The sequence below is a fragment of the Phyllopteryx taeniolatus genome, chromosome 23 (assembly GCF_024500385.1).
Source record: "Phyllopteryx taeniolatus isolate TA_2022b chromosome 23, UOR_Ptae_1.2, whole genome shotgun sequence".
NCBI lineage: Eukaryota > Metazoa > Chordata > Actinopteri > Syngnathiformes > Syngnathidae > Phyllopteryx > Phyllopteryx taeniolatus.
Window position 1 is genome coordinate 3,417,582 of NC_084524.1, and position 14,533 is coordinate 3,432,114.

Here is a 14,533-nt window from a genome sequence, read left to right on the forward strand (position 1 = left end):
CTTGCTACCAAAATTGAAACTTTTTCATACTGGAAAATTCCTCTCCGTTGAAAAGTTAAACAAGGGACCATTAAAAAAGTTATTTTATGTTAAATAAATGCTCCAATGGCTTACGGGAACTCCGTTTCAGCATTTATTTGATCCCTTGCGCTTTGTCCTCACGAGTAGGACAACTACATGTTACTAGTGAGGCAAAACTGTGCACTATTTGACAACTGTGTGCTACTAGTTCTACTAGTGAGTGGCATTATAAAATTCTACTAGTTAACATCTAGTGTCTCACGAGTCACAGTGCAATGTCAAACAGTAGATGAAAATACAGTGGACACCCCCCCCCCCCCCCCCATACACACACCACCACCACCACCTCCTGCTATTTGCAGGGGTAGGGACCGGGCCAGACCGCGAATGGCAAAAATCTGCACATAGTTGACCGCCATTATAATTACATTGGAAAAAAAATTTAAAAAAATAAAAATGGAAGAATTTTCTCTTTTTTTTTACCCAAATCATTATAGAATAAGCCGGGATAAACCGCCAATCAGTGTTTTCGGGTTTAGTTCCCCACCAAAAGAAAGAAAGAAAGAAAGAAAGTCACCGAATAGGTGAATTGGCACGTGCGGAACCGCGAGTATGCAGAGGTCCACTGTAACGTACTAGTAAGAACTAAGTAAGTTAGTTCTACTAGCACGCCCTAGTCCTTCTACTATGTGCTGAATTGTCTTAACTAGTGAGGACAAAGAGCGTACTAGTAAATGGACCTTAGGCTAGATATCGAGGATATTGAATAAAAGCTGCAGTGGCTTCCCATGCAGGCCTCCATTGTGGCGCCCAGGCTACATGCCGGTCGGGAAATCCCTGACGGCGAGCGCCCCGTTCGGCTCCGAGTGGGCGGACTCGGCAGAGAGACGGCACTCGGGCTAAAAATGTCACCATCTCATCTGACGCCTGCGCCGGGAAAGTGCGTGCAACGCTCACTCCCCCCAGCCTCCCTCCCCAACACCCGCCCCCCTTCGCTATTTTTTCATCTCCCTGTGACGCACACGAGCGCTGTGCGAAGGCAGAGGCTGCACGATACCGCGTCTGCCGGCGAGAGACAGCCAGGGCCTCCATTCGGGGAAAAGGCACAATCACTAGAAAATGTCTCCCTGTGCCTCACTTTTGTTTTTTTTCTCCCCTAAACAAGTCCTGTCCGGCTGCTTGGTCCTGATGGTATTTGTATATTAAATCAGTTTCCCCCATTGAAATGAATTAAAATGCCATTATTCGGTTCCAGCCCCGAAAAGGACAACTGAGTTGTTTTTTTGTGTGTTCTTAATAAAGAGAAAGAAAAAAAAAACACTTTATTGTGAAAAAAAACATAATAACAACGAATGTAAGGAAATAATCAAGTTTTATAAATTGTAATTATTGTACGTAGTGTAGTAGTCAATAGTGTTCTCATTTTGCATTTGTGTGTTTGACTGTTTGTCCTGTTCGATAAAGGGTTAAATGTGCATCGGCGACTGGGGCTCTCCTATCCCACATGGGGGCATTGTAGATTTCGATAATTTGCGGGGGCAAATTGGTGGCATCTTATAGCATCTTGGGGTGTTATAGAAAGAACGCAAAAATATGCCAAAATCTATGAATAGATGACTATATATTTGGATTTTTTAAATGGACATATCAGCCATGTCATTCGGTTAAAAAAATAAAAATAAAAGTTCAAATGTGTATAGAAAATACAAATAATAAAAATACACTAAAAAATACAAATAAAATGTAATTGATCTGAATGTTTATTAGTATTATTTATAATTAATTTAGTTATCATTAGTTGTTTACGAGTATTTTTATTTTACCTATATTTTTTATGTTATTTAAAACAAATCTATTAGACCATTATTTAATAATGAGATAAATGAATAAAATATAAAATCAGACAGGTGAACAAGGTTATTTGTAGTTAAAACTGTGAAGGTAACATGTAAAATAGTTTATACTAAAAATAAAATAATAATGCATTAAATATTTAACATGTAAATAGTCTTTTTCAATAATAGTATAATAGTGCATCCTCATTTTTTAATCATGATAATCATAATTAATTTGGTTGTAATTAACAAACCAATTATTAATCAACATGTTAAATTGTATATTTCACTCATATTTTTAAATGTATATAAGTCAAAGTAAATTCATCATTATTCTTTATAGTATTATTCATAATTCATTTATATAATATAATATAATTGATTTTATTATTTACAATAAATGAATTAAGAAATTGTTGGATGAGATAAATGAATTTTAAAACAAAGAAAAATAAAGAAATATAGTTCAACCGATTTTGGGTAAGAAAAAGCGACTGAATGAATGTAACAAAAAATACAGGACCCTTGATAATGTAAATGCTCGGTGGGCTTGAAAAGAACGGAGCGGGCTGTAAGTTGCCATGCTTGGCCCACCCCCGGTTTTACTGCTATTCTGTGTAACAGTGAGGTTTTCCACAGCAGACACTTCCAAGGAATTACCACTATCCCGAAAATTGGGATTACTGGAAGCGTGGACATTGCAATGCCTTGGCACTCCCACATCTCTCAGGTCCCCCGCGAGCCATGAACAGCTATTATCCTGGAAATAAAAGTTGTGATCAAGCAGCAGAATGCGTTAACTATGTCTGTCGTTTTTTTTTGTGTATGTGAGGGGTCGAGGGGAGTGCCTGCGGGGAGGAATGCGGGGGCCTCGGCGTTCCAGCTGGCGAGCCAGCGGCTCGGCGCATGCGGGACGGGGAAAGTGTCGGTTGGGCTTTCTCTCCCGTGAAGGGCGGCCGGAGGGGCCTGTATCAAAACAGCGGTTGGCCGTCCGCAACCCACCCACCCGCACACCGCCAAAGGCCCAGTGGTATGGGACGGACGGGACGAGATGGCAGCCCTCGTGCTAGCATTGAGCCTTTTAGCATGTTGCTCTGGCACACACCAAAGCGAGCCATTCCTCCACCTCCTCTCCGCCGTGCCATATCTTTGAAAAGGGGACGACACAACCACGGGAGGCTTAGAGAGAGAGGGCACCGAGAGAGCTAAAACGCGACACCAACAGCCTTTTCGAAGTCATTTCCACCCAAAAATTACAATCACAGCCCATATGACTCCTTTAACTGCGCACTCCACCAATCAGTAGGGCATATTATAAAAGCAAGTACGGTGCACCCTCACATATTTGCCATTTCTGGAAAAAAATATGTATGAAAACAATCTTTAAATTTCCGTGGCAAAATACTGTCAACGGTGTGTATGATACTAATCGAATTGGAGCGTCTCTTAACTTGAGACAACGAACGGTTAGCGTGAGCCATGACATCAGAACCAGCCGCCAACGCGTTGTCCGCTCAACCAGACTTCCGCTGCGAAAGGCAGAAGACTGTTTGTGTGTTCGGCCTACATACACGCGCTCACCCAATCACAAATCTAACAGCAGCCGCATTAGATTTGTGACTGACCGTCAGCGGGAGAGGGATACTGTAATGGTGACGCCCATGTCTGCCTTGGCTCACGATAGCTTTGACTAAATAGTTGGATAGATAGTTGGACGAAACACGGCATCAAAACTAGTGGATGGGCGTGCATGGATCGCACTTGTGCTTTTGTTACCGAGCTCATTCTCATCTCGTCAACTAGTTGGTTCGATGCCTTTTACTGTATGTACAGGCACTGTACATTGTGTATCTGTGCAGATAAAACTACTGTAAATATTCATCTGCGTGCTTAGCTGTAAGCTGTTTACTGTCGTGAATGTTTGAGGGTACAGCAATGTTTGAAGATGTTTCAAAGGGTTTGAAATGCTATTTAAGTCTTGTGGGATCATAGTTGTGGGATAGTTATGGTTTTTAAACAATTAATATAGGCAATTATAATCACTTTTAGGGGAACATTTTCTATTAGACAGGGCTATGTGGCTTGATGAAATGAAGCGCCTCCCCTTACTTCAATATAGTTCTTGGCACACAAGATGGTGCCAAAGCAATATTTTTATATTAGACATGGCTTTGTCTTGAGCACCAAAAGGGCGAAGAGATGATTTTTCTCAGCAAAATCTGAGAAAAGGCGAATTCGCCGATATGCAGGGGCCTCAATGGAGAAAAATAATACAAAAATTAAATCGATTCAATGTCCCCAAAACTTTGAGGTGTGTATTTCTTTTAATTTTTAACGATCAAATGTGGAGGTTCATACTTTAAACACTATAGATTTTTTTTTTCCAACTGCCCAAATGTCAAAAAATATAAACTTTTTCTCAACTATAGAAACTATGTCAAAACTTTTTATTTTTTTTAATTGAGCTGCAGTAGAAAAACTACTAGTACTGCTAGGAATCTTCAATTTCTTGTTCATTTCAATGCCTGGTACCACTAAGGGTATATTTGCCCGAGGGATTCAAAATGAATAAGAAACTAAAGAAACAAGGGTGGCCTAATATTTTTTCCACGATTGCATAAGAAAGAAAGGTGGTATTGAGAATGTTTTTTTTTTGTTTTTTTTTGTTGTTTTTTTTAAATCATTTTTCTAGGTTTTTAGTTTTACAACCTGCACATTAAGCAAACAAACTAGAATTTGAAGGGCGGAAAAAATAAAGTCGAATGGCAAGAACGGCTGTTAGTTAAAAACTTTACGCGGTAAAAGCAGTAAAACAAAAAAACAAATCCTAAAAATTCACAGCGGACAAGCTGAAAATCGAACATGGCCTGAGGTTTAACTGGCTTTAGGATTATGAGGGGGTCCTTGGAAAAATGTCCCTGGACCCCAAAAGTTTGAGAACCCCTGGGCTAAACCACCAAAACATCTACCCATGACCTCTATCCCTTTGGCAGTGCGTGTCATACTTTCCATACGTTAATGAGGGGGGTGCTTGGAAACCATGGAAACCGTGGAATGCCAAGTCGCTGGCAGCTGATGGCTGGCTGTTTTGAAAACAAACAACAACAAAAAAAACAGTGTGGTTCCAACAACCTCCAGCACAACAACAGTCTGCTAAAATGGACGACGCACGCACACGGGGCGGCCTTACAACCAAAACAAGCCACAGGAACACTGAGAGGAATGAGATGTGGTAGTGTGAGGGGGTCCCACCGAGTCCGTTTCGCGCACGTTCTGACCTGTCAGTCCCCAGGGCCGAGACGCGACACACTCGGACGAATCCAAAAGTTTCACCGCCCGCCCTCGGAAAGAAAAAAGAAGTGCGACAGAGGCCGAGGATGAGGGCGACGAAGGCCTCGCCGCTGGCGCACACACGCGCGCATGCAGAATGAGGGAGCCAGCTTGTGTGTGCGCGCGCACGCGCTCGAATCGCCATCCGCAAACATGCGTGAATACACGCACGCACGCACACCCACCAGCGCTCACCCCCCGGACGCACGCATGGCAACAACAACAACAACAAAAAACAAATCAACAGCTTCCCCCCCCCCCTCACAGAAAAGCAGGAACTGGCTGACAACACAAGTCGGCCTCTCTTCCGCTTATTCTCCCTCTCCGGGTGCCGGGAAGGCGAGCATAGACGAGAACGTACCTCGGAAAGCCTCCTGCTGCATCTCTGCTGCGATGTGTCCTCTCTCTCTCTCTCTCCCCTTCCGTCTGTGGCCGAGAGAGAGAGAGAGAGAGAGAGAGAGGAAGGGAGGGGGGAAGAAAAGAGAGATCGAGAGAGCAAGAGAGAGAGAGAGAGAGAGAGAGAGAGAGAGAGAGAGAGAGTGCACACTGGCGGTGTATGAAGACAAGAGGGCAGGAGCGATTCTCACACTCCAACTTGCCCTCTCTGTCTCCTTCCCTCCTTCTCTCTCTCTCTCTCTCGCTCTCTCTCGCTCGCTCTCTCACTCCAGGTTTTACCTCGCACACACCACTGCGAGTGTTTTTCCCATTTTTTTTTCCCCTTGCAAGTGAATCCCCCCGCCACCCACCTCCCCTCACACCCCACCCAACTGAATCCAATCTTCTTTTTATTTGGAAGTGTTGTTCCCTTTATCCCTCTACACATACGCACGCGCGCGCACACACACGCGCACACACACACAACTTTATATACACAAAGCTCGATGATAGGGCGAGGGAGGGAGAGGCAGAGAGAGCCGAGAGGACGCCATTTAAGCGGTTTGTCACGAGCGCGGCGAGTCCCCAAAATGGCTGAAAACAAACAGGAACCGAGCCAAGTCGCAAAGACCCCGGGGACGGACGGACGCACGGCAAGAGAGGACAAAGTGGCGGAAGGCAAATGGCGGACGGGAATGCGCTTGTGAAAGTTGGAGAAGGGGCGGAGGGGCAGTCCAAAGTAAAAGCGTTAAAAGGGAAGGTTGAGGTTGAGTAGCGGGCGTCCGTTAAGTTCAGGTACTTGAGGAAGACGCACGTTGACCGAGGAAGGAAAGTCCGGGAAGGTAAAGCCTCACTTGTAGGCCCCAGAAGAGAGCGATCAAAATCAGCAAAGGCCCGATTGTCGGATGTCTCTGAAAGAGTATTTTTGAGTGATTATCCCGATGTGTTGCAGGTCATTTTTCACATCCTCACCCGATCTGCTCGAAAACGGTCGACCGACAATCGGAAATGTTAAACCGATTCAATATTTACGATGGCAAAACCTGAAGGCCTGAAAATTTGATGTCTCTGAAAGATTATTTTCAGAGATTACCCTGTGGTGTGGAGTGTGTTAAGAGAGATTTTTCCTTCCCCATCTGCTCAGAAAAGTCGGGCCGACAATCAAAAATGCTTAATAGGGTAGAAACATCCCAATAATCTGGCCTAATTTGAAAAATGTTACTCTCTTCCAATCAAAGTCAGCATAGGCCTGATTGTCGTATGTCTCTCAAAGATTAACCTGAGCGATTTCCGTCAGAAAACAGTCAGGGCCGATGCTCGCAAATGTTTAAGCTGTTCAAAATTTACGATCGCAAATCCTGATGCGCGCAGTCGACACGGAGGAGACTCACGATTGTCCGCGGCGGTATCGTGATGCGTGTGGTGTGCTTCGTTGGTCGTCTCAAGTACAGCGCACACGATAAAGAGTGGCGATCACACCCGCGGTCCGTTCCAACATCAACGACACAACAAAGCCCACGTGGCGATAATCCGTTTTGTGTGACACCGAGTGGACCTTGGGCAACAGGAATGCGTTGTTGTTTTTTTGGGTATTCTCGGACATGTAACGAGACGAACTACGAGAGGAGGGTTGGAAGAACGTTCTGGTGCCGTAATGCTACTTCCCACTGTCCTTTTGACCACCCCCCCCCCTCCCCACCCCGAATCCACCGACTGAATCCTGACGCCAGCCGCCTGCCCGCCCGCCTCCTGCCCTTTCCCTCTCGCTCCCTTTCATCACTCTCTCTCTCCCTCTCACCCTCATTGTGAGCCGCCACGCTGGTCGCCATGGGAACCACTCCGGGATTGGGTGTTGTTCCTGTGACCTCTCTGACAGCTCTCGGGAGTTGGAGGACAAACTTTTTTTTAACCCCGCCACCACCACCACCACCCACTCATTCACTTCGGCGCTGTTACACGTGACGAAGAATTACATCTCGGTAGAAAGAGCAAGCGAAAGAAAGCAAGACGTTTGTAAGAAGCGGCGTGCCTGGTGGCAAAGACAATAGCTTTAGTGTGTGTGTGTGTGTGCGTGCGTGCGTGCGTGCGTGCGTGCATGCGTGCGTGCGTGTGTGTGCGCACGCGCGTCGAAAACACACGCGTGCTCGCCAGCAGCTCGGCATTCAGAATCGCCCCCGTCGTCCGGCTGGGCCCATTCGTGGCTCTTTGGCCCGAACGTGATCACAGCTTTTCATACTGTGCTACCAAGCGACATGCGCATCGGAACGCCGAAAGAAAAAACAAAAACAAACAAAAAAACAAAAACAAACAAAAAAACAAAAACTCAGGTGTGTGGGTTACGCCAAGGTCACGCTGTAAATATAAACTTTAGCGAGAATCAAACTGACGTAGAGACCATGTCGTAGAAATACATTTCACAAGAGATTCTGTATGAGGAAATCCTCACTGGGTAAATATATAAAAAATAGTCACTTAAGATAGCATAGTTTTTTGTTGTTGTTTTTTTTGTTTAGTTTTTTTTAAAGGATTTTTACAAGGTGGCACAGTGTTCAAGTGGTTAGCACATCTGCCTCGCAGCCCTGCGATCGGGGGTGGAATCTCACCTCCAGCTACTACGACATAATACTTCCCTCGCAGCAAGTTTCTCCGCCCATGACTTAGCAGCAACCGCCACTTTTAAGCGACTGAGCGGTCCGAAAAACAATATCAATTCATAGCCAAACGGTCAGCTGTGCTGCATGGAGTTAGCTTCTGATAAGCGGCACATACGCGATACCGCGGCGGAATTTGTTCGCCATGCACACGCCTAGAATATTGATCAGCACACTAATTGACAAGTGGAATTTGGCGGCCTGTTGACGAAGTGCTGCCTCCACGAGGGAAAAAAAAATTAGCTGTGCTGTCTTCGTGGGGGTTGCCGGTCGCAGTTGCTTTTTTTCGGTTGTCACAGAAATGTTAGTACGACATTTGGGAACTCCAGGCATTTTCAATTGTGAGGAAACGTCATCCATTTATGGTGCCCGCTGCACTTGATGGTATATAAAGTGGCATATGAATAATCTCATGACGCCATGTACGTATAACGACAAGGGCACTCTGGAGGGCAAAGCTTTTTCCCTTCCTGAAGGCCAGTGTAGAGAGAGAGAAAGAGAGAGAGAGAGAGCGAGAGAGAGAGAAAATCAAGGCTGAAGAGAGATAACATAAAAATAGCACAGCGTGTAAACACATCTGGCCCAATTTTAGCAGTCTGACGGCATTGGCTTCCAATAAGAGGCGGTCATTATATTTTGTGTCTCCCATTCAAATGAATAAGGAACAGGAATGTGCTTTTTGATATAGTTATTTGCTGCTTACACTATGCAGTTACGAGAGATAAACCCGACTACTGTGTGTCATTTGTTTTTCAGGCCTAGAATGATTATCCAGCCTTTTTTTTTTCCCCCCCCCCGAGTGCTTGTTGGGCGACAGGTGGGGTACTCCCTGGACCGGTTGCCGGCCAATCACAGAACCCTGGGGGAAAACAAACTGAGTCCGGATTTGAACCCAGGACCGCTGGAATGCAAGGCAGATGTGCTCAAAGTACCATCGTGCTGCTACGGAGATGATAATTGAGTGAGTCACGTTTTCCAGTCACTTTTTATCTGATAGAGGCTTCATCATCGCAATCGCTTTCCAAAATGCGCAGGGTCGCCAGTTCTGAGCTCTCCGAGCCGCTTTCAACAAAACGGCAATTCCAAATGACGCAACTGGAGCGTCAGCACCAGTGTTGACGGGCAACTAATTACATGCAACGAGATTATGAAATGTATTTACAAACTGCAATTGCAATCTGTTACATTACTGGCAGAAATTTCCATGATTAGAATTTTGGTTAATTAAAAATGACGACAACAACAACAGCAACAGAAAATCGCCACAAAGGCTCAGTTTTTGTTTTTCATATCACTTCCTCCATCTAAAGTTGACACTTATGATTGGCTCTCTCTGGTCATGTGCCATTCGACCACAATCTCAAACATGACCTATTTTTTCTAAATAGTTGTGGCGCTGTCTATTAGTTTGTCTGAGATTTTGAAAAGGTTTGACTCACAGTTAAACCTTTGAACACATAAAAGAAGATTGACTTTTGAAGTTTCATTTTGATCATTTTGGACGTTTTTATGAACATTCACTTATCTGGTTTGTCATATGAAGCGATATTGTCTAAATTGTGCACATTTGTCAATTACGTCAACTTTGGTTTGGCTTTCCACGTTGTACACATAAAATGCGATAAACACATTTTGATTATGTATTTACATTTCATCATGTTTTGTGAACTGTTTATTATGTGTGTAAAAAAATACAAATATGCGGTTTATTTCAAAATCATGATCTCTGGTTTTAATCCACTTTTTAGAGGACACATCCAAGGGTCCTGTTGATGCATGAATTTAAAAAAAAAGTCATTTTCCCAACACTGGTCGGCACACATCCTCAGTGACCTCGAGAGGGGATGACTAACCTGCTCTCCAGCTGACTTGGACGCACTTCAAAAGTGGGAGGGGCAAAATCTTTGAAAGGCCTCGAGTGTCAGCGCTTTCTTCCAGAGGAAGCGGCGGCTTTTCGAGGTCGAGGCAGCAGTTTGGCCGCCGTTGTTTTGCCACAAAAATGCAAGGATGCAGCGGCGGATATGTTCCCAGCGTGACAAATGTTTACACTCGCACACACGCAGACGGACGATTGTGCTTTAACCCCCGTGGGTTGTTTGATTTTAAAACCTGATCGGCTTGCCCGTGGCCATTTTGGTCCCCATACAGACAGTCTGTAATTTATAAGTTTTTTCATGTTTTTGCTTTTTTTCTTAGCATTGAATTTCCTTCTGAAAAATCTATTAGTTTTACTGATATGCGTATGTGGATTATTGGCAGTTGCGATCCATCAAATGTCATCAGAGTTTCTAAGAAAAATAACAATTCTGAAATAATACTTTTCAATACTTTTAATGCCAAAATGTCTTTACCGTTGGTGTCCGAAATGAAATTTCATGATTTGCAACATGTTTTCTAAAGAGACTTATGATATTTTGGGATATAGGATTTTTCTCCTAATCCTTTATATGCATTTTCCATGACAACTAACAGAAATGTATCTTTGTGTTTTCAAGAGTTCTTTTTTTGTTGCTTCTTTTACAAATGGTCCTTCTTTGTCACTCAATGTTGTCTTCAGCGTTAAAGCCACCGGGGAGATCCTCACTATTGTGCTCCTCTCTAGCCCTAGAGAGGAACTGATTAACACCTCACCCCTAATAAGGTTTATAATTGCCTATAGAGTCCACAAGATGGCAGCAGAGCACAACATGAAGCTCCTCAATTCACTTCAACAAAGTTCCTTGGAATCAAGATAACACAAGATGGGGCTAAAACAATACAGTACTTTTATACTCCACAAGGCTTTGCCCTGAACCCCAAAACAGCAAATAGGTGTTTGTTTTTTTCAGCGAATAACGGTTTGAGATTTGATACTGGTTTCCCCCAAAAAATCTGCAAATAGGCGAATCGGTGAGCAGCGAATGGCAAATTCGCGGGGAAAATAAACCCACTGGACTGACCACCTTGCACCGAAATTTAACTGTGATAGGCTCGAGCAGTACAAAAATGCAAATTCTCACCTTTTTCGCCATCACTCGAGAGATCGCATGCCGGATGTTGCAGACAGCGGGCCTGACCTGCAAATACAACACAGGAAGCCTGTAATTAGATGTCAAGAACCCGCGCGGGTTTTTAACGAGGCCGGCCTGCAGTTGTCGTGGACTTCTAACAAACCTCGAGCGGCGTGCCAAACGACAGACGCGGCGGTTCCTGCGTTTTACCCCGAAGACCGACGCAATCGCTGCACAAAACCCAATCAGTCTGCGTTGTGTAAGCACGGGGAATCGAACGCGTGCGGGAGACCAAGAAGGGCCGAGCGTGCGCACGTTGCCAAAGGAGACTGGGAAGGATAGGTGGAAAATAATGTGTGCGTGTGTGGGGGGGGGGGGGGCCTGATTCAGTGTGGAAGACGGCTGCTTTTTCCACTGCCTAAATCAAATTAATTAGCTCCTTCATCTCCAGGCTGCTACTCGGGCATGCTGGCGAAGAGAGCGAGGGGGGCGGGAGGAGGAGATGGGACATGGCGGCGGCTTTAGCGAGGAAGGGGGTGTCAAGCGTGCAGTGTATGTGCGCCATTGACGAGGACAGGCCGCGAAAAGGAAGGGGGCGGGGTGCGTCAATTCTCCGATAAGCACGGGGGTTGTTTTGCTTCGGGAGGAAGTGGCTGCGTGTACTTCCTGTTTCGAGACAGCCTGTACTTTTGAGGCCGCTGTCTTTTTTTGTTTTGCATCCATGTCAGAGCCCTCTGGGGGGGGACACACAAAAAAAGACAAAGTACTTAACTAGTGGTTCTTATTCTCAACATTTTACACCAAGTGCCACTTACAAAATAGGCGATTCAACTCTCTGAGTACCACCATAATAGCAACATTGAAATAAAATCTAGGCCCAAATGTTCAACAAAAACATGGCAGAGGTTTTAGTCCTAAAAATTATTTTATTGCTATTGTAACACTGTACACAGTTTAAACATTAAGGATAAAAAAAAATAAAAAATAAAATAAAAACAATATGAAGCGTCCTGTGTTTTGGGTGTATCATAGAGGACTGAATAGTGGACTTGATTTTGATGACTTCATTTCATCAAGTTGCTACTCGCTATTTCTAAATTGCTCCAAAAAAAGAAAAAGAAAAAAACAACTCAAGTGTTGCGTTTTTATTTGTAGATGGAATCTGAGCAGATATTTATTGTAATGTTTGATTGTATTTCATTTTTTCCAATGTATTTTGGCTGGGTTTTTTTTTACGTTTCACAAATTCAGTGATTCTTTTGCATACCGCCAGAGGGAGCCACTTGTACACATTGAGAATCACTGAATTAAGCCATAAGCCGAACTCACTCACTGACAGCCATTTTCAAAGCAGAGTTCAACTTATTGCCAGCTGTTTTCGAGCATTTGGACTGAAATGTCAAGACAAACAAAATAGTGTCCTGTCACAATATAAGCAATGAGCCTACTAAGAGAAAGAGTGGACTTTTTCCAGAAAAAAAAGCTTGTTTTGAGGTTTTTCCATCATAGCCTGCTGCTGCACTCCATTCTTTTCACATGAAAAAACAGTGGAAAAATGATTACAAAAATTATTATTTTTAAAATTTATTTATTTAAATAGTCGACGAAGGGGCCAGAAAAGTTGCTAAATACAGCGACCAAATCACTGAGTTGCCAACACTGACTGATGCTGCTGAAGCATCTCCTCTCTAATCGCAGCCATGTTGTTAGTCCAAGCGATTCACCAAATCGTCCTGACAAACTGGAATTAATCGCCCAATGTCAATGTCAAATGTGTGTCAAAACTGAAGATGACATTTATACACAAAACTTGTCTCAGATTGGCGCTGACAAGAAAAGACAAGACTTTCCATCCAGCGAATGAGGCCATCGGGAAAGAATGCCTTAAATCGATGAACCGCTGGAATACAGCGTAAAGAGGCACGAAGGTGATAAAAAGGAAGACGGGACGAAAGATGACGGTCGGCGACCCTTGGCTGACGTCAGCCAAAACCAACACTTGCAGAACAGGACAGTCTCTGTAAAGGGTACAAATGGGCTCAGAGGCCGCGTGCCTCCAATGGTACGTCACTCCATTTTATTATGAAACACATCCCGATGTGCAAGCTGAGAGAAAACAAGCAGGAAAAACACTCATCCATTTTCCACAGTGCTTGTCCTCATGAGGGTGGCGAATGAGCCGCGCGCAGCCAAATTGCAGCTGCAACACCCTGGACTGGTCGCCAATCAGTCACGAGGCACCAAGAAAAACATGTCTATTGAACTCTATTCACTGGGATGCTTTCATTTTCATCGTCCCCTTACGGAATACATTTCTCCATGTCCCAATTTGACGTTTCAAAGGGCATCCTTTAAGACGCTCACTGATGTTGCCCAAGAGCGCCCCCTATTTTCCGCGCATGCGCACTTCTCGCAGGAGTGACGACGGTTATGGCTCGTTGGATTGGAAAACAAAAATAACATCACTTCAGTTACACAATTACTTCGTCACCGCGAATAAACAACGCTGCTACTCGGGACATTAATGCAATACAGGAATCCGTTTTATGGACGTTATCACGTACACGCGACGTGCGTGCGTCGAGTTTGCGTACCCTTTATCACGGGGGGGCGGTGTTCCGGCGTTTTCGTCACGTCAGCGGCAAGCTGGAAGTACTTGAGGGTACGTTTTCGTTACGAAATGACTTTAAAAGCGCAATTTTTTCCTTCCAATGTCCGCCTTCGTGCAGCAATCTTATTGGAACAGCAGAGGGCGCAAGTTTTGGGCACGAAGCACCACCCATTTCCGTCCTCGTCATTCGTGTTGCGCAATAGTTGGCATTGCGCTGTCACTTGGAAATCAGACGCGCGGGGGCGCTGGTGGACCAATGAATGCTTTGACGTGTCACATTTCACTCATATTAAAATAAGTATTACAGTACCAACCGTGACGATTTTATCCTAACATTCCTAACATATTTGAGGGAGGTAGTTCGGTAATAAGTTATGCACGAAATAAAGAACGAGAGAAGGCTTGCTAGAAACCACAATCTGAATTTTCGACACTGTTTAATAATGTCAAACTTAATAAGTGCAAATGTAATAAAAGAAAAAGCTTTGGCGCTCACCCTGTACAAACTTGAAGATGCCTTCCAAGTCAGTTTTGAACACCATGAGTTTCCTGTGGCTGTGAGGTTTGCCCTGCCGCACCTGCTACAAATGAAAGCAAAAAAAGCAGCCTATCTGTGCACTGCCAGAAAAATTCCCAAACAATTGTAGCACAATTGCCAGTTCACAGAAGAATACAACAAAGTGACGCTGGTTCAAGTGTTTTTATTCAAACATAAACGGA

The 14,533-nt window shown here is 44.3% G+C and overlaps 1 protein-coding gene and 1 long non-coding RNA gene across 8 annotated transcripts in view; one reads left to right on the forward strand and one right to left on the reverse strand.

The window, feature by feature from the left end:
- The window catches only part of zbtb4 (zinc finger and BTB domain containing 4), a 31,114-nt gene that overhangs the window by 13,768 nt on the left and 2,813 nt on the right, over positions 1–14,533 (reverse strand). Inside the window, exons 2-3 of one of the 6 annotated variants that reach the window (XM_061764069.1) lie at positions 14,310–14,394; positions 11,212–11,268 (exon numbers count right to left, since the gene is read on the reverse strand). The gene's annotated coding sequence lies outside the window, so the exon portion shown is untranslated. Of the gene's footprint in view, positions 1–5,134; positions 5,409–5,547; positions 5,819–6,952; positions 7,182–11,211; positions 11,269–11,365; positions 11,572–13,796; positions 13,947–14,309; positions 14,395–14,533 lie in introns of those variants that run through there. The other 5 variants (XM_061764068.1, XM_061764071.1, XM_061764070.1 and 2 more) reach the window with 5 other exon arrangements.
- On the forward strand, positions 7,218–12,197 carry LOC133472784 (uncharacterized). 2 transcript variants are annotated; one of them, XR_009786824.1, is made up of 2 exons: positions 7,218–9,173; positions 9,247–12,197. It is a non-coding gene; the product is annotated as an uncharacterized LOC133472784 (long non-coding RNA). The 2 variants fall into 2 exon arrangements; XR_009786825.1 differs by having other exon boundaries at positions 9,961–12,197.